The 22,963-nt window shown below is 47.7% G+C and overlaps 1 protein-coding gene across 1 annotated transcript in view; it reads left to right on the top strand.

The window, feature by feature from the left end:
* The window catches only part of CDH11 (cadherin 11), a 133,961-nt gene that overhangs the window by 50,189 nt on the left and 60,809 nt on the right, over positions 1 to 22,963 (top strand). The window contains exon 2 of the mRNA XM_054579359.1: positions 44 to 165. The gene's annotated coding sequence lies outside the window, so the exon portion shown is untranslated. The remainder of the gene's footprint in view (positions 1 to 43; positions 166 to 22,963) is intronic.

The raw sequence follows: 22,963 nt of genomic DNA on the forward strand, positions 1-22,963 counted from the left end.
GTGTTATCTCTAGGTTACTGATGATTCTTTCACTTTTTTGCAGAAATTACATTTTCGGCAAGGTGGCCCTGTGGTGATCATTCCTGTCGCCATTTGTTGAGTGACCAGTCAGATGGGTGGAGTGTGTTACAGAAATTGGCAGCAAGTGTCCAATGGCTGAAGAAGGTAAGATGGACTGATGTAACTGAGTGATTCATATGTTGCAAAGTAAGTGGAGGTAGAGAGGATACCTGCCAGGTCCATCCTACAAACTTGCCTTGGTTCGAACCTTCCCCAAATCCAAAATAGAATCTGAGAGGGAAGTAGGCCTACTTTCTTTGGTTTTGAGGAATATGATTATTTACTGTTGTTTTGGGTCTCTTTGTTTCACACCTATTATGTGCCAGTAGAAGGCCTACTATAGAAGATTCAGAGGAGAAGAAGGAACTAAATGGGTTATGACTCTTTAGTTAGATAAATTAATTAAAAGGACTTCCCTGTTGATATTTACCCCTTTCTTTCTTTTGAAAAGAATTCTTTAAAAAGTAAACAAGGTGGCTTACATCCCAAAAGGAAAAGAGATTGCTAAGAGGCTGAACCTATTAGACCTCAAAAGACAGAACACTAGACCAAGAGCCATGAGGCCCAGCTCTGCCACTTACTGTCTGTGTGCCCTTAGGTGAATGAACTCTTTCCAGGGTCACAGTGGGGTTAGACTAAGCTTTCTAATAGTTCTTATATTTTAGGATTCTGTGAATCCGTTTAGTTCTTCTTCTGCTTGGTGGTAATGAGCTGTTTTTATCGAGTGTCCAAACTATTCAGATAAAAAGTCAAGAATTGGTTATAGCAGCCTGACTTTCCATGTGTCAGGGTTCTAGGCCTATCTATCAAAATGTCTGTAGCTCATTTCCACAGAGATGCCCAACAGGTACCTTAAGTGCAGATTTGAAATACAAGTTATGAGTCCCTCCTCTAAACCTTCACCGTGGTCTGTGTCACCCAGATCAGAAACACGGAAGGAATCCCATGTGCCTCTCAGTCCCTGACCTCAAACAGCAGCCCCTTCACATTGATTGATTCCTTTTGATTCTCTTCTCTGATTGTCTCTGAAATGTTTTTACTCCTCTCTACCCCCAGTCACCCTTCAAATACAGACCAAGTCCACTTTCTCCCAGGTGACTGCAGCTGCTGCGTCACAGATCTTTTGGGCCTCGGGGGTTACTGTGGCCTTGGGAGCTCCAGCATGCGCCATCTTCCATGCAGGACCCAAACAATGTCCCTAAGTCCAGATGTTGTGTTACTTCCCCACTTAGTCTCTCTCAGGGACAGAGGTCTGAGTCCTCAACCAGCTTCTAGGACCCTGGAAGGGTGGGGCCGCGTTTTGCCATCCAGGCCCATTTCTCAGGCACTCTCTGTGCACCCAGCCCTCCCTGTACACACCACTGCAGGATCTACCATATGGCACAACCGTCGTTGCCCCAGACCTCGTACCCCGCTCTCCACACAGGCTAACTCTTACTCATTTCTCATTTTGTATTTTAGCATATCCTCACTCTCTCTAAGAAGTTCTTTCTGATCCCTGAGACTGAACCACAGGTGTCTGCTAGATAGCATGTCAGTAGTCAGAGGTTACGCCATTTACTGTGGTTTCCATGTTGGGCTGTAATTGTCTATTTAGTTGACTGTCTTCCCAGCTAGACCTGGAGGCTGTTGAGGGTGGAACTTATTGTGAGACCACCGTGCTCCCAGCTGCAAGCACTGTGTCTCACCCAAAATAAGCTGTCAGTAAATAGTTATTAAACCTATGAATAGAGACTCTAAGTATATTTTGCTCATAAAATGAGGAAGGGGGACTAATGTTACCACAGAGGAAAAGTCATAATAATGGCAGCTAGCAGGTATTAATCGCTTACTGTGTGCCAGGCACAGACGGTCTTAAAAGGTATCACCTCCCTTAATCCTTGCAAAAGCCTCATGTGACAGGCACTATTAATTATCAAGATTTTATAAATGAGAACACTGAGCTTTAGAGAAGATGAGCGACTTGCTTATGGCTACACTTGAGCTTTTATCTTTTACCACTCCCCTTTTGCCTTCTCCCTGAATGAATTGGCCACATTACTGACAAAAACTGTGTTCTCCACCTGAGGCCTGAGGCTTTTGCCACAGCTCGCATATGCTGTTATAGCACAGATGGCCATCCCCTTGACTGGGACCCAGAAATCCTTAGTGATGTCTCAGGTGTTTTACACTCTTATTTTTAAGGTGGGTGTTTGGGGACAAAAGTTCAACCTGGGGACCCCCTCCCCACCCCCTGGTCTTTCTCCCCTGCTCTGATCCTCTGGTCACTGTGTATGGGAATAAATCCATGAATGAAAACACTCTTCACGGAAGCAGAGCTGCACTTCCCTGCACATGCCCCAATTTGATTTGGAGATTGTGACGGACTCCTCTTGCATTAGCATGTTTTTCACTCATTTGCTCTGAAGCCTGGCTCAGCAGATGAAGTGCGTCCGTTCCCTGGCAGTGCCTGCGAATGGCGAGCATCTCATTTCTGCCAAGCCAAGTGGGTCTCTTCATTTCATCAGTCCTTTCAATTCCTCGATACGACACGCGGCTAACATTTCCTATTTTTCTAGATAATAGGGACAATTAGGGTGAGGTATCAATGAAACAGAGTCAGAAGTAAAATAGAAAGTGCTTGAATTTGATTTCTCTTCTAGGAAATCTGCTAGATTTATTTTCCACTTAGAAATTAAGCCTATTTTGAAGAGTTCTGTGTAGGCTTTCATTTCAAGGAGAGGAAAGTAAACCATTCTAATGCTTTGTAGGACCCTCAAAGAAAAGTAAAAAACAAAACAGAAAATCACAGCATGGTATGGATGGAATGGTCTTTTGATCTTTCAGGATAAGATTCTTATTTTACAGAGAGGGATTTTTTCCCCCCCAGAAGAAGGAAAGGACTTGTTTGTGATCATACTGTAAGGTTTTTGGAAAAACAAAACAAAACAAAACTAACCAACAACTTGGGTTCATGACTCAGATTCTTGGTCCCTGTCAGTGTACAATGCTAGTATTTCTTGAGTAGGTGCCTATGACATGCCACACAGGGATAGGGAAGAAAGAAGGCTTTTCTTTTCCTGAAGAAACTTAGAGTCAAGCACTCAAAATCCAAGTAGGAAGGGAGAGAGAGTTGGGGGGAGAGAGAGAGAGAAAGAGAAAGATTTCTAACAAATGGTGGTGAGGTGGTTTGGGCTTGCTTACAGGATAGCTCAGTCTCTTGTTGATTTCGGCGTGATGGTTTCAGCTGAGCCTCCATTCCTGGCACAGTTTTCTTACTTGTGTACCTCCTCAGAGCAGGGGAGGAATTACCTGAGTAGCTACAGGATAGAGCCTTTGACACTTGCTGGCTTGCTGGGCTTTCCATGGGGCACTAGGGCATAAGTATGAATGACTTGAAGTTAAAAGTATTTGTCCTGATGCTCATGAAAAGCATACACACATTGAGACCCTCCTGAGTGATAATCTGCAGGGGCTGCTGGCCACGGCCAGGAGTTGCCCAATTATCTTTCATTTGCATAAGAGTCAATTCTGAAGAGCTGCTAGGTGATGGCTCACCTGGCCCGGCATTGTCCCCAACAGTTCCACAGTTCAGAGCGCTGGCAGCCTGCCTCCTAACCCCTGGGCCTGCTGGGCCTGCTGGGCCTGCTGGGCCTGCCTGCGCATGCACATTTCCTATTTTGGGATGAGGCCACTGCAGAGAAAGAGGCCAAGTATCTGTCGGTAACGTTTGTCACCGGAATCATAAACAGACACTCAGTTCACTCACTGACTACTTGGCAGATCTTTGGTGTGTATGATGTGGCTGTCACTACTACAGTCAGCTAAGGATTAGAGGAAGCACTCGTGTGCCAGGCAATGTGAATATCCTACCTTTGCTCAGATCAGTACCTAAGGAGAACGTTCAAAGAACCAAAGTGGTGGTTCTCTGACCTTGCTCTTTTGAACGAATGATGAACACAATGCGGAAACCACTCCTGATGGTAACAATGAGAGCTGATATTTAATGAGCCTGCCCACGTGCCAGGCGCTCTGCTCTGTGCTTTACACTCATGCTCTTGTTTGATGTCACCAGAACTTTGACGAGTATGTGCATGATTCTTTTGTGGATGAAGACACTGAGGTTCAGAGAGGTTAATAAACTTGCCAAGGGCCGTATGATTTGCAACGGGCAGAGCCAAGGTCTCCATTCCTAAGCATTTTCTTCCGATTCTTTTTTATCTTGACTTCCAGTCTCAACCAAGTTGGGGGGCAATTATATGAGAGTTCTTTTGGTGTGGCCATGTCCTAAATCTCCACTGGAGTATTTATAAGAAGTCCTGGCGACTTCTGATTAGCGCTCAGGGTGCAGCCGGATGTGTGCACTGAATGAGAGGGAACTCATGGGGAGAGGAAAACAGAACCCTGGTTATGTTCACTCAGCAACTGTCTCTTGCGAACCATTCCTATTTTAGCCTTTGGAGCAGGTACAGGAGCTACAATAAGGAACCAAATGCGCATGTATCTGGGGATACAACAATGAAACTTAAAGCCATGCCTTCGAAGACCACCCCACCTCTTATGACGGAGCCAGGCTCCAGACAAATAACCATAACACAGGCACAGAGTTTCTTCTAGACACCTCCAGGGGTCCATAGGAGCACAGAGGGGCTGACTGAGAGGAAATCAGGGTAGGCTTCAGGGTGGAGGTGACCTTTGGGTTTAGACATGGAGCGTGACTAGGAGTTTACAAGGAAAAGATCAGGCAACAGAACAGTATAGAAGTTCTTGAGCCAGTGTTTGTCCTGACTAGGTGGTTTTCATTTCTATTATCTTTCAATAGATAAGATAACTAAATAGATGAAGATAGTTTGACATTCAGAAGGTGCAGAGAAGTAAGTCTCCTTCATTCTCTATTATCTAGTCCAAAAATTTTCAACCAGTGTGCCAGAAGAATTTTTTAAACATGCAATACCTGACTGTCTAGTTGGGGGCACTGACCTCTTTTCCTTTAGATTGTCAAATAAAAAAAAAATGACAACAGCCAACACTACAACAGCAGGTCAGTGTGAATGAATCAAAATTATACCTATTTTTTTTGTAAGATGGATGAAGAAATACATCTCTGGTGTGTTGCAGAATTTTAGTAATTAGTTTATGTGTGCCATGAGATAATAAAAGTTGAAAACCCCTGCTCTAGTCCATGAATTTTCTTCTATTTTTGGTTTTCTGTGTGACCCTCCAGAGATTTTCTGGACAGTTACAACCACATACATCCACATAACTGCTCCCAACACATTTGTACATGTACATGGTATCTAGCTGTAAACACTACTATGCACACTGTTCTATGCCTTGAGTTTAAAAACCTTTATTTCCCCCCTTGTTTGCTTTGCTTGCTCTCTTGATTTTAAACTTAAAAAAAAATAGCCCTGGCTGGTGTGGCTCAGAGGATTGAGTGCCGGCCTTCAAACCAAGGGGTCACTGGTTCAATTCCAGGGTACATGCCTGGGTTCACAGGCCAGGTCCCCAGTGGGGGGCGTGCAAGAGGCAACACACATTGATGTTTCTCTCCCTTTCTTTCTCCCTCCCTTCCCCCCCTCTAAAAATAAATAAATAAAAATCTTTAAAAAAAACTTTAAAACATTTCAAGCATATAGAAAAGTTGCAAAAATAATACAATGAATTTGAAACCTCCGTCTAGAATCACTGTGTTTTTAAAATCATCTTCGCACATTCTGTGCAATGATTCACACAAATGCAATCCCTCAAGGTACAGCTGTCAGTCACCCAGAGACCTGGAGGCGCTTCCTCTCCCCAGCGCGGATTCAGCGAGGTAACGCAGGTGGGCTTGAACTGAGAACACATTCCTGTCTGCGACAGTTTCCCTGAGATGCCATGAGTAGCAAACCCACCCTCAGGACAGCAATGGCAGGAGGGACCCCTCTAAGGGGCCACTTCATCGCCACCTTGTGCTTCTCTTTAGGAAAGGGCTTTCCCTGTCTCTTAAGTGCTCACTCAGCAAGAAGCGGGGGTCCTGGCGGAAGTGAACAGGCTCCCCGCACTTGCCTTCTGGGCCCAGTGGTCCAGGGTGGGAACAGACAGTCCCTCTGAAATCTAATCACTCCATTTCGGACAAGCGGCCCTTTAGATAGTGTGACTCCTCTGTTCTGCTTGTCAGTCAACAAGGCACCTCAAAGGCTGGTGTAGGGTTACCTCCTTTTAAAGATCAAAGCACCTGAGCACCGCTCAAGTTATCTGCGCACTTCCTGCATGCATTACATGCAAGGAATAGTTTGTACTCAATGCGAGAGGGGCTTGGAATATGGTGACAGGCAGGAAGTAACCCAAGAAGACAGCGCTGATATGGTTCTCCAGCCCAGTGCCTCTGGGCCCATGAGGATTGGTTTCAGGTTTTCACTCACTCATTCCCGCCCCAAATAATCCCTGGAAGTCTTGGTGGCACCCTTTCATGCTTTGGGCCAAGGCATGTGCATGCTCTTTGCAGGGGGGGTGCTCAAGATCTGGAGGGTGACAGGCACGGAGACGTATCTCCGCTGAACAAAGCAGCTGAACCTGGGAGCGATGGGGTGAAATCTCCAAGGAATGACTTCCCGGCCATTCATTCACTCCCTCATTCACACATCGAACACACCCATTACCTGCCAGCTCTGCGCTGAATCCACATGTGCGCCACTGAATAAGACCACTGGAGCTCCCATGTTCGTGGAACTCACATGCGAGTGAGGGGCTCTCCCCCACCCCTACTAAGTCTACCTGTTTCCTTACGTTGGTTTCAGCAGGGAGGTTGGCAGCGCCCAGTGTTTCAGGACAAAATCGGGCCATTGCCCATCAGCCCTCCCTGGCTCCATGTGACTCCTAAGCCTCAGAATCGCTGTCCCTCTGGAGGCTCCTAACCCAACTTACACTGTGCCCTGTGGGGGGCTCCAAGCTCACCGCGGTGTTAGCAAGCAGAGAAGGAGAGGTAACAAGGCACACGAAAATTAATCGTGTCTGCTGAGGATCTAGAAGGCTGCAGCCAGACACCGGGCAGGAGCCTCCATTCGGAAGCTTCACAAAAATCATGGAGGGGCCAGTAAGTTCACCTTTTTAAGAGGCTCAGCATTTTAGAATCTAAGCACCATTCCTCCAAATGCCTGTTAGGTTGCCATAGCAACAATTCTTAGACTCCTTTTCCTAAGGAAACGATTTAAAAAAAAAATCATATGCATACTTGCAAGGGCTAGTGAGAAGGTACCCCTCAAAATGAATGTCTAGCGAGTTTCCTGCAGTACCATATTTCTGTCCATGACAGATACTATTTTGGACATCTCAACAGTCCCAATTTCTCTTCAGAATTTCTGCTTCACACATGGGCCCGGGATTGTTATTCATTGCCCCTAAACCGTTTACATCATGCTTTGGGCCAAGAAAGAAAAAAAGGCTTTGTCGCTTGTTTAGTTTCACTCTTGTCAAGAGTTTGAGCTGAACCCCGCGGTGGCAGCGAGCAGCCTGCGCGCGCACGGGAGCGGCCGGGCGGCTGGGGCCCAGGGTCTGCGGCCACTGCCAGCTCCCGGGGCCTTTCCCCAGGCCGTCGCCGCCAGCCACAGCACGGTTTCTCTCAATTCCGAGTGGCATCACTTAGCTTCGGTCTAAACCCCGAGCTTCAGGGGCATGTGATCCCTCACAAGGTAAATCCCAGGGTCCTCTTCCTGCCTTCTAACAGGGCATGACCCAGCCCCCATTGCCTCTCTTCTCCTGAAGCCTCCGTTCTTTGCTGCCGTTTCTGCTCCATCCCTGTCCTATCACGGCTAGTCCCAGAGCACACTGTGATGCTCCACCCTGGCTTCCCCTGAACGAGGTCTCCTGCTCCGCCCCCCTCTGCCTGGGTACCCCGAGAAGGCTTCACTTCCAGGCAGGTTCCCTGACTCTGTCACTTCTTCCCCCTGAGTGCCTTGGGTCACTGCCTACATGGGTCCTGGGTACCTTTACCTTCATAAGCTCCTTTTTCCATAAAAAAACAACAACAAAAAAAAACCCAGTAAATTTTACGATTGCTTAGGTATAAAGACAGATATAATTTTATGCCCTAAAAGGCTGATGTTCCATCTGACTTTCAAAGGAATTAAAACATTCCTGAATGAGGATGTGGAGAAAAGGGGACCCTTGTGCACTGTTGGTGGGAATGTAAATTGGTGCAGCCACTGTGGAAGACAGGATGGGAGTTCCTCAAAAAATTCAGACTAGAGCTGCCATAGGATCCAGCACTTCTACTTCTGGGTACTTGTCCAAAGAAAACAAAAACACTCACTTGAAAAGATATCCGTGCCCCCATGTTAATAGGAGGCTTATTTACAACATTCCAACCATGGAAGCGACCTAAGTGTCCGTAGATGGACGAGCAGATAAAGATGGTGTGTTAGAGAAGAATGGAATGTTATTCAGCCATAAAAAAGAAGGCACTCAGTAAATCGTGCCATTTGCAACAGCATGGACGGACCTTGGGGGCTCTGAGCTGAGTGAAATAAGTCGGAAAAAGTCAGAGAAAGGCGAATACCACATGGTATCATTTATATGTGGAATCTTAAAAAACAAACAAAAACAGCAGTGAACACAGACTTATATATAGACACAGAGAACAGACTGGTGGTTGCCAGAGATAGGGGTGGGGAGGTGGACCAAAAAGGTGGTCAACAGGTACCGACTTCCAGTCACAAAATAGATTCTATGCGTGTACGGTACAGCTGGGTGACTGCAGTTGACAATACTGCATTGTATATTTGAAAGTTGCTCAGAGAGTAGGTCTTATAAAAAAATGATAGTTATGCATGCCGATGGATGTTAACTAGACTTACTATGATCATTTTGTAATACATACAAATATTGAATTATTGTATTGTATGAGGGGGAACCCAAAAATGGAATTATTTATAAAAAGTTGTGTATTTAGTCTCACACGTCTAACCTTCAGTCACCTCCATTCGATACAATATGCCTATTGAGACTTTTTTTTTTCCCCACTACTCAAAACAGTAATTGAACTTGGAGATTTTGATGCCTTTCAGTGCTTCTGTTGTTTTTTGTTTTACCTCTTCCACACTGGCAAAACATTTCCCTTTGAGGACTTTTTTTGTCCAGGGAAACAAAAAAAAGTTGCTCAGGGCGAGGTGAATGGGGAGGGTGGGGGACTGGGGTCGTGCCTTTTTTGGTCAAACACTGTTGAACACTCCCGTGTGGTTGTAAGTAAATTACCCCTCAGGAAATGGGCAAACGTGTTGAAAGAGTCTTCATAATTTTCACTGGAGCTGAATGCAGCCTCTCAAGACAACGCCAGCTGGTACGCTGACACGGATGGGTTCCTAGAACACTCACCTAGCGGGGGAAGCCTGTACTACAAGGGGCCCGCCTTCCAGAAGATAATTACAGGTTTGGGGGTCCCCTTGTATAGTTGAAACTAATGTAATGCTATATGGTAATTATATCTCAACAAAAAAGCTGGCCCCTAAAAAAGTACTGTGGGCCCTGGGCCCTTGGCCTAATGGAGAAATCTGTGACCTGGTTGCCATTTATTTGTCAACAGCCTGCAAGTTTCTTAAGGCTGGAATTTGGATGTTTCATACCGTGCCTTGGAGCGCAGTGTGTGGGGCGTGCGTGCATGCTTTGTAAACAGGCATCACAGGAAGAGGACTTGGTCTCTATCCACCAGGCCTCCTGCTGCCCAGAGCTTTAGCGGGCACCCTGATGAGCAGTGCACACCGTGCCAAGGCCGCATTCAAAAGAGACAACATCCTGCTTCTCCACTCTCCACGCAGCCCTTCCAAGTTTCCCCAGAGCGGCCTCGCGCGTTGCCCACCTGGATCCTTCCGGTGGTCGTTCTGCTTCTCGGTAGAGGAGAGGATAAACTGAGGCTCCAAAAAGTTAAGCAGAATCTAGAAAGCAAGGCGGCCTCCTGCCCGGGGTCACACATGATTCCATTCCTCACGCCCCCACTAAGACCAATGCCGGTGTTCTTTTTATCAAACCACAGAGCTGCCACCCCAAACGAAGGCGCGATTACTTCATTTTTCTTTAACTTTTTTAGAAGAACCGAGACCTGTTAGAAGGAGTAGATCCCAATGTAGGCAGACTTCCTTTTAAACCGAACCCCGCTCTGCACTCCCCAGTTCCCACTCCCCGGGGCACTGGTGGTCCTAGCTACCGGGGGTGCTCTCGACAGAGAGTCTGCAGCTCTCGGACCCCTCAAGGTATGCCTCGCTCGCAGCCATCCACCTCAGCCAAGGTCACGCCCCTTCCTGGGTCAGCCCACATCTGATGACCGGTCAGTAAAGCTTTGGCCATCTCGGCTCCACCGGAGATCGCTTCGAAGGGCCGTCCTTAGCCCAGAGCACCACGCAGGGCTGTCTGAGGCTGGTGTTGGGCCTGCATCACATCTCACCCCCTACACGCACGTCCTCTCTGCTTCCCCTCCTTCCCCTCCCACATGCATTGTTCTCAAGAGCACCCCCTAATAACATCCCCAGGGAGCCCAACCTGCCACAGACTCTATTGAATATTTTGCAATGAGTCTCCTTGTGTCTGTGCATGGAAACACCATGTGTTCCTTCATTTTCTCTGAATGCATATTCACTGGAGGCTGTGCTAGGTACCCAGATGCTGAGAGGAACGAGACGGACAAGGACCCCTGGACACATAGAAGTTAAATCTCTTCTAACTTCAGAGTTAGTCGTGTGTCTGCATGCGCACTGTGCTTCCCCCAGAGCACCTGGCGGCCCCTGCACCAAGGCGCAGGGTGAGAAGTCTCTCACTGAGCCCTGCTGATTGTGGAACTTCCAAGAGATTGCAGAATGAGTGATGCTTCCGAGAGGTTGGACACAGTGTCTGAAAGGCCTTGGCTTCCTGCATCACGGGACTCCTTTGTTACCCGGGCTCGTCCCCTCGGAGGGCCCAGGCTGGTGCCTGGGTCCGGAGGGCTGTGGTTGGGGCAGGGGAACCAGGGTGGATCGGCTGAGTGTCGAGGGGCAGGAGTTGAGGGGCAGATGAGAGAACCGGTGGGAGTCAAAGTCTGGGTCAAAGTGGAACTGAAAAGATACCGTGGCAAGGAGACAGGTCGAGAGTCAATCTGCAGCAGGAAGGAATACGAGATTGGAGCCCCAAACAGGGACTGAGCTGCAGTTGCCCCTCGCCCCCACTTACAACTGTTTAACGACATCTCATCTTACGCAGAATAAAACCCAGACGCTACCTATGTCGCCCGCGCCCCCCACCCCCCGTGTGTTCACTGCCCACCCCTCTGCCCTCGCCCAGTCCGGCACCTTCCGTCCCTTGAGTGCCCCACCTTTGCTGGCTCCGGGGTTGGCACTTTCCGTCCCCTTGGGCTCAGTCTCCTCTTGCCCAGCTCCCCCGCATTGCTTAAGGCTCAGCTTAAACGCTGCCCCCTACGAGGCCATTCTTGACGTCCTACCATCTAAAGGCGCACCTCCTGCCACCACCCCAGTTATATGACATTTTATCATCTGTCTAATCCTTTACATCAGTCTTCACAATTTGTGAATATTATATCTATTTCCTTTCCTGGTGTTTTTTTTTTTTTTTTTTTTTTAAATCTTCTGTTTCCCTCACAAATCCTAAGCCCCCAAGGTTCAGAGACATGGTCTGCCTTGCCCACCCCTATCTCCTCAGCATCAGGAGCAATGCCATCCACACTAGTCATGGCTCAGAAAATATGTGTTAAACGAACGGCTAAGCCACGCCTAACTCGCGACGGTATCCCTTTCGGGTCAGCAGGAATAGACGGGCGGGCGGGGCGCCTGCCTTGGAAAGTAGCCTGGGGCAGAGGGCTGGAGGGTGAGCTCCCCCGTGCCGCTGCGTTGAGCAGAATCTTTAAACATCTCTCTCTCCATTTCTCATCCTCTTTGACTCTCTGCGCGCCCCCTGGGCCATGATTTAGACCTGACTGGCATTGGTTTCCAGAGCACTCCACTCTGGGGATGCCCGCAGCTGCATCGCGGCTTCCCTGCGGCTGCCTCCGCGCATTAACACGGGCCCTTCGGCCTGCTCCAGCTTCCCTGGCCCACCTCCCGCCAGGAAAGAACGTGCATCTGTAATACTCTGGAAAATTGGGGCTGACATGCAGCTTGGTGCCCAAAGTGGTTTCACTCAAGCAAACACAGAGAATAATAGGCCTGCCCTTAAATGCTCGAGCAGGTATCAATTGGAGGAATGTTCCAATAATCCATGTTTATAAAGCCCGTTCGTATGAATTTTTGAAATCGCACTTACCCCACTTTATTCTTGACACATGGTGTTTGTAACCATTGAGATATTTTATTTCAATTATGTGCCAGGGTTGTGGGGAGAAGATTTCTGACAACAGCAAGGCATAAGCCATTATTGTTGTGCTTCTATCACTATTCCCATCGCTAAACTCGACTGGACAGTTCATTAAGATGAAAAATTAACAGCACATGCTTTGGGGAGAATAATCATGGAACATGACAGCGTGTGGAGGCATTGGCGTTCGAAGAAGCAGACAGATGACAAACATGCTGGTCTTTGGGAGAAGTGGCAACTGGCCCATCAGAAGCCATGCGCCTACCAGGCACCTACATGTGTGTTCAGCACCCTGAGCTGGGGTGCTGAGGGAAAGACAGTGCAAGAAGCATGGCCTTTTCCCTCCAAGAACACGCCGTCTATTTAGGAAGGCTGGGGAGACTGCGGCTGTCGATCTGAGGGCCACAGGGGGTGTCCGTCAAAAGCTTGACAACTCGCTACTGGCTCTAAGGTCAGGAGTAATTCAGTGTGGACTTCAGAGATTTCTTAGCCCTTGAAGACTAGCAGGATGTTGATTAATAAACCATTCTAAATATAGTAGCTGCTAATGATTAGGAGTTTGCTTTTGGGGTGGGGGGGTGATAAAGAAAATGTTCTGGAATGAGGTAGTGGTGATTTGATATGCAACTTTGCACTGAATTATACACTTTAATTTTTGTTAATCTGCATCTGAGGCCTTTTTTTTTTTTTTTTTTTTTTTGCTTTTGGAGAGAGAAAAACACTGATGCAAGAGAGAGAAACTTAGATTGATTGCCTCCCATACATACCTGGATCAGGGATCAAACCTACCTAGGTATGTGCCCTGAATGGGATTGAACCCACAACCTTTTGGTTATGTGTGATGTTCCAACCAACTGAGCCACACCAGCCAGGGCCTGAACTGTATACTTTAAAGGGATGGAATTTATGATATGTGAATTTTATCTCAAACCTGTTCTTTTTTAAGTACTCTACAAACTCCACATGGCAAAGTTATAGTAAATTTTATTATGTGTTCAGAAAATCAGGCTTGGTTCTGCCAGTGAAAAGGTTGGCAGACTAACATCGACAGGAAGGAAGCATACCCATTTTACAGATGAGAAAATGAAGAGTCAGATGTCCATGTGGCCTCAAGAAGCCACAGAGTTGGGCACTAATTGGGCTGGGACTTAATCTTTAGACTTTTTGACCCCAGTGCTCAGATGCATCCACGCCACCCAACTGGTGCCCAGAAGAAAACAGATCCTACCAAGTAGTAATAGCTCATGATGATAATAACAATGGTTCGCCTGTGCAGAATGTCCTTTCGCCATTTCTCTCTGGTTTGTAAGCCTCCCTGGAGGAATCATTGGTGGGGGTGTGCGTGCAGCTGCAGAGGTGGGTGCGTCATAGGAGGGAAGGGACCTAGAGGAAGGTGAACAAGGCTGGTCTTCCAGGCTGCATTCTCTTCTCCAGGTGTGCAAGGGGTTTCCACCTCCAGCTGGGCTCTGTCTCTCCCTGGGTCCCTACGCGCCTCCTATTCTCCCAGTGCAAGCCGGATGTCTAAGTGAAACCACAGAGATGTGGGGTCCATGGAGATTTAGAAACAAGGTGTACTGTCCACTAAATACAGAAATAAATGTTGCTCCTTTTCCCCTCTGTAGAAGCAGGTACTTACTTCTATTGTAAAGCGCATATCTCGATTAAAGCCCTTGTGGTTAATAAGAGGGCTTTTGATGTCTTTCTCAGCTTGCTAGTGTAAACAGTAGGTCAAATTCTCATCCTGTTGGACAGGATGGAAATCTGACTCAGGATTTGTAAATACTGCTACGTTTAATTTATTGTCACAGGGACGTTTGCTTCCCCAGCAGACAGTGGAATAACAGCATCATCCTGGGAAACAGCCCATGGAGGAATCAGAACACACAGCAGTGCAGTCAAGACAAAGGCTCTGTTTGTCGTCTGGGAAGGCCCCACGGGCTGGCTGCGTTCAGGGAGCGTAAATAAAATGAGATCTTCGAGGAGTGAGAAGGAACCAGGATTAATGAAATGGAAATCTTTCTCAAGCCTCAGACATCCTCTTTCCATTTGATGACAGTTTTGTTAGCTTTAAAGGAGTTAAAAGAACACTTTAAAAACATTAATGCTTTCAGATTATTGGAGTACAGCCAATGTAGTGTCTCCTCCATAAGGATTTCTGTGACAACTGAAGGAGCTCTTACTACCTTTAAGGCACTTAGACCATGCCTGGCATGCAAAGAGGGTTCCCTGAACAGGACTCGGGGTGGTGATGGTGATGCATCGGTCTCTACAATTTCAAATATCCAGGTGTCTCCGAATGTGGGGCTGTAGAGACAGAGGCTGCAGTGATTGGTGGAATCCAGGGCACAGCCAGGCTCTGACAGCATGCACACGCAGCCTTACGCCAGAGAGCCCCGTATCAGCTTGGGAGGGTGGCGACAGGCCCAGCCTCCCCGCTGTCCTGCCAGGGCTCTGCTGGCCCCCGAGCTGGCTCCCATGGGCAGGGTGGTCCTCTTCGCGGAAGCACAGTGCGTGGGGCAGCTCTGGCTCCATGGGAAGGGCCGGCTGACCTGCGCTGGCGTTTCCATTTTGCCTCTGTCTCACTGTGTGGCTTTGAGCAGAACACTCTCTCGTGCTCATGTTTTGTTTGTGCTTTTTTTTTTTATAACCACATTTGCAAAGTCCTTTGTGCTATACATGTTTAAACACTCACAGGTCCTGGGAGTTAGGATGTGGAACATCTTTAGGGATGGGGGCATTGTTCTTATTCATAGGATTGTTGCAAGGATCAAATGAGCTAAGGTACATGAAATACCTAGCGCAGCTCCCAGCACACAGTAGTAACTCAGTAAATGTTTACTCACTTCCTGAGAATTACTGGTAATCACAGTTGCTTGTGTACCTCCAGGAGAGAGCTGGGGGTTACCACGGGTGTGGTGCCACAGCTCTGCACTCTGGCCAGACCAGTGTCCCTGTGTGGCAGTGGCTAGAGGCTTCTACTCCTCTGAGCCCTGGAAGGAAGCCAGTCTTTAGAGAGAGTTTTGTCTGAATAATGTTCCCTCCAGCAGTGCTAGATTGGCCAAAGTCTGCCTCCTTCCCAAGCCTCTGCTTTCTTATTTGTAAATAGGGTAAAGGGGAGGAGCTGGACTCTTGGGTTCTCATTTCTGTTGAAAAATCTAGGAATCACCTTTGCGTTGACCACAGATGACTCAAAAAATGTGCGTGTAGGCGTTAAGGTATGTTTACTGGCTTCTCAGGGAAAACGCCCACTGCAAAATGACAACAGCAGTGGTAACACCTCTCCCCCTCTCCAGCCATCATGAGCCTACGCAGGGGTCCTTAAGCACAGGTGCTTCTGACTCGGGCTTGCTACGCAATGACGTGTGCGCCAGGCTGGCACTGGGCACTTTCTGTAACAGGAGGCCCAGCAGACAGGGGAGGATGTGAGCTCAGGCTTCCAAGCTTAAGGTAGGGGCTGAATTGTTCTATTTTGAAGGCAACATTCTTCATGCATCCAGCCTTGATGAGAAAAAGAGTGGGAAGGAGGAGAAGCCTACTATGTGTCAGACATGTGCCGGCTGCTGCCTTTGTATCACTTAATTCCCACCACTTTGTCCAGTGCAGGCGAGCGTTTTATTTCTGCTTTAAAAATGAGAAAACAGAGCCTGAGAAAAATTGAGTAATTTGCCTGATGCCTCACAGCTGGTAAGAGGCACGAGGAGAGGGAAATTGAATTAATACTTCAAATCTGAAACGGAGCTTCTTAGCGAGAACAGCAGGCGCGGCCTCAGCCCCAGCGCTCAGGCTCTCTGTCCCCGTGACGGCCCCGCCACCACCGCCCCGGCAGTGCCCCTGAGTGTCTCCACTCTCTCCCCAATGGACAGAAACCCAAGGCCACAGTCGATTCTGTTTCTGAGTTTTCCTTTTCACCAAAAGTTCTTGCAAAAATCATCTCCACCCCTCCTGCCTTCTTCCCGTTAGCCCTCTGTCTTCTCATCTCAAATTCCTTCTCAAATTCCATTTCCCAAATTATTTCTGACAGAGAGACACGTAATGGGTGATCGTACACAGATTGAGGCTCCAGCCTCCCAAGTGAGCCCTTTTCCCCTCAGAGTTCACCTGACTGCCCCCCCCACCCCGCCCCGCGACCACCCTGCTGTGCAGGACAAGGTGACCCCACCCCATCTCCACTGATGATCTTTCTGGAACTATTTTGGGGGGTTTGTGTTTTGAATCATTTTTAAAATTGCAAGCATGCTGTCTTGGGAGAATATTGGAAGCTCATCCAGGTTATCCAGAGATAAGATGCATGATGAACATGAGGAGACGGCGTAGTTGAACCTGGATTGCGGTGAGCAGTGACTTGAAGCTCTAACAAGGTGAGGCTGCGTTTCTTTGGCGACTCAGAAACTTCTCCATTGGGACATTTGGATGCCTGGGTTCAGGCATTTACACAGAATCAAACTCTTTCATTGTAAAATACAGTCCCTGAGGAGGAAGAAAAACAGAAAAGGCACCTTATGAGCAGGGGCAATTTCAGATACAATGCCTCCAAGGTCTGAGTAGAGCGAAGCCATGCCTTGAAGGGAGCTGCCTCATGTTTCTGACCTGGCACACACCGCAGTGACGGTCAAGAGGTCCTGGGGGAGAAGGGGACAAAAGTGCAGAAACACCATAGGATGTTTTGCTCCATGAAAAAGGAGGTACGACCGGGGTGGCCCACCTCAGCATCAGATTGTTAACAGTGGAATCTCCATGATCAGGTGGCCGGGTCCCTAGTTGTGTGACCTTGAGCAAGTTAACTTCTTGGACCTTCAATTTATCTTCATCCATAAACTGGGGATAATGTGTAGAACTCTAGAGGGCTGTGTGCAGGTTAACAGGACAAAGCTCAGGCGATATTCGGCGTGGAGTAAACATCAGGGGTTATGAGGCATCCTCCTCATCAGCTACTATTTATTAACCCACTATGTCCTGGCCACGAAGCTCCAGGCTGAGCTGACTGAGCGCCGGGTTGAGGCTGATTTGGGAGCTGTCCACTCTCAGGTGGAAACTCTTTTCCCCCTCAAGGAAGTCTTTTCCTTTCTTGGGGCAGGATTCCCAGCCTTTCAGGGAGCAGCCTTCATCTTCACAAATCTCTGACCATTAAAGGACTCACTCCTTCTAAAACAGGAGTAATAATAACTCTTACCTTTGTCAGCTGAAGTGTAAAACAAGCTAATGTTTGTGAAAGTCCTTTGTAAATTACTGAGTGCTGTAAAATATGAATTATTGTAATTGCTCTCCTCCAGGCATTTCATAAACAATGCTGAAAATTAGGGGCGCATACGACTGGTATTCAAGAGGCGTGCATGTCTTTTTAAATCTATAGCTATAAACTGTCAGCAGATGGGTTTGACAACACTGCCTTCAATCTGACTTAGATACTCGTACCCCCCAGCGAGAGCAACTTTCTAGCAGGGGCTGCTCAGCTCTGACACCGCGGGCAGTGATGCAGAGTGGGTAGCTACGGCGATGCTGGGGTTCCACAGGGTGTGTGGCGTTGCCCTGAATTCTCCAAGGTCTCCCGAGCCTCATTTTTCTCAGTGGCAAAATAAAGACAGTAACACCTGCCTCACTGAGTTGTTGTGAGGGATAAGTAAGACAATGATCACGAAGCCCTGGGCACATGACCTCGTTCAGGGGGCCCGGAAGCCTCCTCATGCTGCCCCTGACCCCTCTGATTGATAGGTGTTTTCTCTTTCGCCTTAGGCCCCTCATTGGAGCGGTAATTAGGGTTAGAGCCCTCATCGTCAGCCGGGCTGCCGGCAGCCTCGCCAAGGTCACTGCCCCCCCCCCCCCCCCCCCCCCCGGCTCAGCAGTCCACTTCCCAGCACTGCACTTGCTGCGGACCTTCTGACCTCCAAGGTCAGCTCCAGCAGGGCCGGGGCTTTGCAGACCTCACCACCTCTCCCTGATAAACCTCGGGGTGAGAGGTGGGGGTGGGGGATGGACTAACGACAACCTGTTAAAGCCAGGGCGGGACAGCCCGAATTCCTGCTCAGGCCCCTCACACGGTGAGGGCCTCCCTGGGCACCAGGACCCTCCAGTACCGGCCCCTCTGTGTGGACGGCGCCGAACGGCCATGCCCACACCGCTTGGAGGACGAACCAGAGAAATGTGACATTGACCTCAACACGACTGTGTTCTAAGGGCCAAAGTTTTAATGCTGACCATAATAACAGGTAGTATTTATGGAGCACTCACTATACGCTACAGAGAGGGGTCCAGCACGTCCCAAGGATGCTCGCACTTAACCTTCACAGCTACCCAAGGAGAAATGGTATCCTGTCACCCCCGTTTTCCAGGTAAGGCCACAGGATAAGGCAGAGCGGAGCTTGGATTCACACCCAGCACCCCTGGCCAGAGCAGAGCACCCCAGCTCGCAGGGCGCACATGGCCTGGCGGGGGGGTGGCGACCAGGGAGAGCTGACCTGTCACAGCGGGCCATTCTCCAGCCTGGCTCAGCCTGCGCTTGACCTTCCCCACGTGTTAGTGCCCTGGGGCTGCCACAGTGACAAAGACCACAGACGGGGTGGCCTCAACAACAGCAATGTGCTATCTCACAGCTCTGGCGGCCAGACGCGCAAAATCAAGGCATCGGCAGAGCTGGCCTTCTCCGAGGTCCGTGAGGGAGAGTCTGTGCCTTGCCTTCCTCCTGGGTCCTAATTTCCCCTCTTTATGACAACAGTCATATTGGATTAAAGTCTACCCTCATGACTTCATCTTCACTTGCTCATCTGCAAAGACCCTAGTATCAAATAAGGTTACCTTCATAGGTACTGGGAGGGGGGGTAGAAGGGGTTAAGTCTTCAACATTTTGGGCATACAGTTTAACTTGCAACAACATCCAAGCTCATCTCTCTATGACCGTGTTAGACATGAACGTGGCCTGTGTCTTTTTCCTCACACATTCATTCCTCCCGCAAGTGTTCATCGAATGCTTTCCCAAGCGCTCCCCATGGCACTGCCTGCTGCAGATAAGAGGATGAACAAAACACACGATCCCGCCACCATGAAGCACTGATGGTGTTGTACTCGGAGACTTTCCGGCCCTAGACCACCACGGGACCGCAGCTAAATCTTTCACCAGCAATTCCAGCACCTCATCTGTGGCATAAGTGCATGTGTAGCTTTATCATTCTGGGTAAATCTAACGAGAGGATAACTAGAAACAAATATTAGTATTTGATTAACTTTATTCGCTTGTGCACATCTCCAAGTCATCCACTGCTTTGCCAAGTGGCTTGCGATTTCTTAAAGTCTGTGTGTGTGCTTTCTCCCAGTTTACTGGTGGGGTCTCATCACAGGCCTCTCCCAGACCATCCCCTGCAAGCACGGTGATTTATCCAGGGTGCCTCACTTATTAGCTGGAAGAACGATTAGCCTGTGCTCTGTTTAATTAAGCTTCACTTAATGGGAAAACTTTTTTTTTTTTTAAACGGGTTTACTGTCACCTCATCAGTTATTTAAGGCAGTTCATTTCACAGCAAGGGGAAAAAAGAGAGAGGAAAAAAATTTTTCATTTGCTTCAACTCGAGTGGTCTGAGAAAAAGCCTGCCTGTCTCGAAGATGCCTAATTGCCACTGTGATGGCGCGCTTATTCTCCATTTAGTCCCGGGCTTCTTATTGAAACGCTAATCACCGTGAGGTCTCACCTCTTGATGAATGATTTTATGAAAACTTGATATTCCTCAGCTTAGCATGCAAGTGTAATGCCACTCTGGCTGAATGGGAAGATAACTAATGCCCTTAATTTTGCAAAGAGGACTGTGATTTGGTACATACAGTGCGGATCAGGGGAAATCAGAAGAAATTAATTTCCTTCTTTGCATAGACACCACTTCTGCTATATTGCGAGCCACTTTTCTTTAGCTGTTTGTGCTGGAGATTTAGAGATCGCTTGGCACCTGTATTGGGGCTTATTTCTTGTCGCTGGGGTCAAATTTAGGTTATGCCATTTTGTCTGAGGTCAGAAGGTGGGGAACTAAAGTCCTCTGATTCTGGTTGCGTTTGTTTGCCTCAGAAGACTACGGAGCAAGTATCGTTCATGCTCTCGTTACAAGTCTAACACTGTAGATAGGCAACGCAAGAGTTTCCCCCTTTATTCCTGCCCTCCTGCCTCCATCCACCTAACTTGGAAGGTAGGACAGAGGTGGTGGTGGTTGTTTTGTTCTTCCTCACAGCAGCCATAGATACTCTGCTGCTCCTAAAGGTTCTAAGGGCTTACTGCACCCAGATGGAAAACGAATATCTAAAGGAGAGTCCACTTATTTTGCTGGACAGACACCCAGACTGTGGTGGAAACTTGGCTATTTCTACATGGCCGACTGACTTGCTACTGACTCCCCGTCTTTGCATGTGGCAGCATAGATATGAATATAAGCATTTTCCTCACCTGTATTGGCCAAAGAGTGAAAGTTATGATTATTAAAACTATTATTTATTATTTGTGTGTGTGGTCTACCAGCTGCCTACCTTTTCTGCCATGCCCCCTTCCTCGTTCTTGAGCAGTCCTGAGATTTTGGTCTCAAATTCCTACAGCTACCTGGACATGGGACCTTTTTTCCTGTCCTAGATGTTTACTCTTGCTGTTCCCTCTGCCTGGATTGCTGTTTCTCCCTGTGAATGTCTGATTCACTCACTGCTTCAAGATCTCACTCAGGTTTATCATGCAAGTCTTCCCTGAGACACCCTCGCACCCTGGTGATGGGAGTCCGCCCTCAGCGCTCTCAGCAACGTGACACGGCCATCTGGGCGCCCTGCACATTGTATTTACAATTCCCTGGGCTGCCTCCCAGCCTGCCACCAACACCCTTAGACTCTCAGGGACTTGAGGACACAACAGCCTCCTCTTGTCAGTGCCTCTGCTTAGCTCAGCACCAGGTTCCCAGGCCAGGCTGAGGGCATGTTTGGTGAATGCATTTTATGAATGTGTGCATGTGTGTGTGCACGTGTGTGTGAGCAAACTTCCATGAGTGCTGCCTTCTGAAAAGACCTTGAAAGGTGCCTACTGATCTGGCTCAGTCTATGCTCCTAATACAAATGATCCGGATGCCAAGACTTCACTACTGGCTGTTTCCTGAGAACCTCTGTCAACTCAGAGGATGAAAGAGAACAGTATTCCTAATTCCTCCATCAATTAGCACTATAGATAAGCCTTTCATCCTTAGGCCTTTTACATTGTAGGGCACCGGTCAATATTCCGGGGCCTAGCCTACCTTCTCCAGGGAAGTCAGACATCCTTCCTTGGTTTTCTATGAACTTGGCTCCATTGATGTTAAAAGTTCTCAAATTGTCAACATTTCCCCAAATGTGATTTCTCCTGCCCAGTGATACTGCTTCTGTGGGGACCAGGAAAAGCATTCTGAGTTCACAGAAAAGATATTTGGGGATTTCGGGTAAAATTAGCTTGAAGTTTGGAGTTAAAGTCCAGTATTTTATTTTGGCAAATGAGTTTCTACTTCGTCAGGTGAAATACAGGACTTCCAGTTAGATTTGAATTTCACATAAACAATAAATAATATTTTTAGTATAAGTATGTTACCCAAAATTGTATGGGACATACTTATACTAAAAACTTGCTTATCTGAAATTCAAATTCATTTCTTGTACTTTTATTTGCTAAATCTAGCACCCCTACTTCCTACTAACATTAATGACTTGCTCATTTTGATTCCATAGGCATGATAGCGTTTAAAACCTCACGCATGCCTTCTGAGTCCCAAACCCATACTCCTTCCTCACCCATATGATTAGGAGTGGGAATTTTCCTACCCCAGCACAAAGAGCTGTTGACAAGTTTGTGATGATTATTCGTAGAAATCTGCACTCTCTTAGCAAAGCAAGAGTTGGTTTGACAAGGAACACAACTTACGAGAAATGAGCCTCGGTCAGGCGGCTTCCTTACCAAAGGTAATTGCAGCGTGGATTTTGTCAGCTCGGCATGGCTGATTGTAAATGCCAGGTGGGTTTCCACCAAGGCCAGGTCCTCTCTCAAAAACAAACAAAAACAAAATGCTGCAGGTTTTTGTTGTGCAGGACACTAAGAAGGTAACAAAGGAACGGTTGGGAGGGTAACCAAAGCCACAAAATGGAATAGGGAAAACAATTTACTCTGAAACTACCTATCTGGACAGTATACGTGACGTCTACTGGTCTCCCATGTGAACTTCCTATTCTCCATGCTCCCTAAGAAACAGGTTTAAAATCCTTTAGACAGTTACAAGTGAAAGAATTATCACTACTATGCCCTAATCTCAATTTCTCCTCTTTATCATGCTTTCTTGTTCCAGGATGGTTTCACTGGGGAAAAAAAAAATCACATCTTTGTATTAAGGTCTTTATTATTCTTTCAATTAAAAAAAAAAAAAGTATCCTTTCTCCTCTACCTCCCCAAAGTTCAATCTCAGCGCCAATTTGTGATTTGTAATTAATTGAAGGAGACATTGCTTTTCTTTAAATATGTTCAACAAAACATCCCCTTGTTTATTTATTTATTTTTTTCTTGTGACCTCAGGGACATTTTCTCTGCCTTCTGCTTTGTGGGCCATCAGCATTTCACTCTTGAGTTTTGTCAGAGTGAAACCTCCATCCC

This window comes from Pteronotus mesoamericanus, unplaced genomic scaffold (genome assembly GCF_021234165.1).
Source record: "Pteronotus mesoamericanus isolate MK-2021 breed Mesoamerican mustached bat unplaced genomic scaffold, CSHL_Meso_final contig_52, whole genome shotgun sequence".
NCBI classification, from domain to species: domain Eukaryota; kingdom Metazoa; phylum Chordata; class Mammalia; order Chiroptera; family Mormoopidae; genus Pteronotus; species Pteronotus mesoamericanus.